The sequence below is a fragment of the Chiloscyllium plagiosum genome, chromosome 28, assembly GCF_004010195.1.
Source record: "Chiloscyllium plagiosum isolate BGI_BamShark_2017 chromosome 28, ASM401019v2, whole genome shotgun sequence".
Taxonomy (NCBI): Eukaryota; Metazoa; Chordata; class Chondrichthyes; order Orectolobiformes; family Hemiscylliidae; genus Chiloscyllium; species Chiloscyllium plagiosum.
In genome coordinates, this window is record NC_057737.1 from 27,020,446 (window position 1) to 27,023,588 (window position 3,143).

The 3,143-nt window shown below is 38.8% G+C and overlaps 1 long non-coding RNA gene across 1 annotated transcript in view; it reads right to left on the reverse strand.

Annotated features, from left to right (window-relative positions):
* Positions 1–1,171: 1,171 nt before the first annotated feature.
* LOC122564071 overlaps positions 1,172–3,143 on the reverse strand; it is a 190,723-nt gene continuing 188,751 nt past the window's right edge. The window contains exon 4 of the long non-coding RNA XR_006315808.1: positions 1,172–1,682. This is a non-coding gene — a long non-coding RNA (uncharacterized LOC122564071). The remainder of the gene's footprint in view (positions 1,683–3,143) is intronic.

Below are 3,143 nucleotides of genomic sequence, written 5' to 3' on the forward strand. Positions count from 1 at the left end.
AGGACATTGTAGAGCCAAACTAGAGCCAGCTCTGCTCTCATTCATTTGTAATTTTCTTTATTTAAGTTCAGTACAGTTGGTTTTGATCCAAGTTTATCTCTCTCAAGCAGAATGCTTAATTTGACCAGGCTATGATCACTGTTTCCTAAGTGATTTTTAAAATTACTTATTAAACCTGCCTTATTATCCATCATCAGGTCCAAAATAACCTGTTTCTATGTTGGATCCATGCAAATTGCTGGGGAACCATCCCAAGTACAGTCTATGAATTCTTCCCCATGGTTATCTCTGCCAATCTTGCCACACTTCTTGCATGAGTCTGCCTCATACAAGCCTCGTCACTCAGATTCACATAAAATTTCCTTTGTTTCGTTGAAGGGCTTTGTGAAGCTCAAGATCATACCATCAATTTGAATGTTTAAATGGCCACAAAGCAATTAACATCTCGAATGGAGGAGGCAAAACCAATTAAGTGAAAAAAAAAACAGCATTTGGCAATACATACAGCAGATGTTTAATTTACAGATAATCACTGACAGTCACTGGGATCAAACACAGGTCAATTCTCATTAACTATTTTCTCAGATGTGGGTTATTGATACTGCAGAGATCTGAAGCGTGTGACCTTTCTTGCTGTTAACATATTCAGGATATCATTACAATGAAACGTTTACACAGACTTCCTTTTAGAGTCTTGAGATTCAGAGCTGGCTGAAGTTAGAAGTTTGTTATTTATTTATATTTCACAAGGGTCACAGAATGCTTAAGATGATTGATATCTTAAATGATGAAGTCTCCATTGATGTTACAGACAGAAGAAGCACAAGCCTCAGAAGTTTCTGTAAATGTAAGCATTTACATTATTATAAGAAGGATAAGAGGTAACTTGATACAGGTGTACAAGATGTTGAGAGGCATAGATAGAGTGGGTAGCTAGAGACTTTTTCCCATGGCAGAAATGTCTATCACGAGGGGGCATAATTTTAAGGTGATTGGAGGAAGATTTAAGAAAGATGTCAGAGGTAGGTTCTTTACACAGAGTGGTGGGTGCATGGAATGCACTGCCAGCAGTGGTAGTAGCGTCAGATACATTAGGGGCATTTAAGCAACTCTTGGATAGGCATATGGAAGATCATACACTGAAGGCTGTGTAGGTTAGGCTGATCTTAGAGTAGGATAAAAAGCCAGCACAACATTGAGGGCTGAAGGGACTGTACTGTGCTGTACTGTTCTATGTTCTATGTACAAACCAATTTGTTACCAGGCAATTGTTTGAGTATGGCGAGATACGAGAAAATTTGAGTAACATTTTAATTTTACATGCCTGCTCAATGGCACAAAAATATCAGTGTCAAGGCAAGGCTTTTCACAGGGTAGTAGTGGCCCAATCCACAAACCAGAAAGTCAGGGGTAAGCCTTCTCCACCAGTAACACGCCGAGATTTTATATGGATTAATTCATTCTGTTGACTGCCCTTGTGGATTTCACTCCTCAGCTGTCTCTAAGAGCTGAAGAATAATCAGATGTCCGGCAGTTCTTCAGTAGCAGTAGTGTCATCGCAATCACTGGCCAATGCTGGGACTGAAAGAGACTCCAGAGTCACCCTCTCCCACCTCAAAATATGGCCCATAAAATCCAATAGATTCTGCCAGTTCATGTTGCTTTTAATCAGTGTAGTCCAGCTGAAATCAAACAAAATATTGGAGGAGTTTTAAATAGCAGTCATGTCAAACCGAAACGGGTTTATTAAAATGACAAATGGACCAAAAAGAGCAGCAGACTTGAAGATTGGGAGCAGTTTAGAGTTCAGCAAAGGAGGGCAAAAGGATTGATGAGGAGAGGGGATATAATGGATAAGAGTAAGCTTATGGGGAACATACAGACTGATTGTAAAAGTTTCTATAGGTGTGTGAAGACAAAAAGATTAGTGAAGACAAAATCGCTTACATTCAGAAACGGGATCTTGCAGTGGGAAACAAAAAGATGGTAGACAAGTTAAATGCATATTCTGGTTCGGTCTTCACAAAGGGGAACACAAATAACATCCTAAACATGTTGGGTCAAGTGAGAGAGAGGAATAAAAGAAATCAATATTATTAGGGGGATGATGTTGAAAAATTAATGGGATTGAAGGCTGAAAAATCCCCAGGTCCCTGTAATATACATTCCAGAGGACTTAAGGAAGTGGCCCTAGAAATAATGCATGCATTGGTGGTAACCTTTCAAGATTCTGCAGACTCTGGAACAGTCCCCATGGTTTGAGGATGGCAAATGTAACCTCACTATTTAAAAAAGAAAATACAGGAGAACAGGGAACTATAGACCAGTGAGCCTAACTTCAGTTGTTGGGAAATGATAGAGCCCATTATAAAAGGTTCAATAGAAGAGCACTTTGAAAACCGTGACAATGCTGGACAGAATCAGTATGGATTTATGGAAGGTAAATCATGTTCAACAAATCTATTTTAATGTTTTGAGAATGTATCAAATAAAGATCATCTCGGGAAGCAGTGGTTGAGATTCATTGGACTTTCAGAAGGAATTCAATAATGTCCCACATAAAAAATTAGTATGTAAAATTAGAGCATGAGGGATTGAGGTAGTGTACTGACATGGATAGAGAACTGGCTGACAGACAAGAAAAAAAGAGGAGGAACAAACAGGTCAGTTTCTGAGTGGCAGCCAGTGACTAGTGGGGAACCATAACGATCAGTGCTTGAACCCCAGCTAATCACAATATAGTTTACTAATTCAGAAATGGAAAGTTAAAAATCACACAACACCAGGTTATAGTCCAACAGGTTTAATTGGAAGCACACTAGCTTTCGGAGCGACGCTCCTTCATCAGGTGATTGTGAAGGGCTCGATCGTAACACAGAATTTATGGCAAAAATTTGCAGTATGATGTAACTGAAATTATACATTGAAAAATTGGTTGTCTGTTAAGCCTTTCATCTGTTAGAATACAGTGATAGTTTCACTTCTTTCATGTGTAAATCACAAAACCTTTTTTTAAAAGTTGCATTCTCGGGTTAACTGTTAACAATGGTGATAGCTAGACAATAGGTTGAAGGTGTTAGCCCCCCGTGTTCTCTGTCTATGACCTGATGTTTAGATTGATTCTAATCTAAAAAGTGAGATAA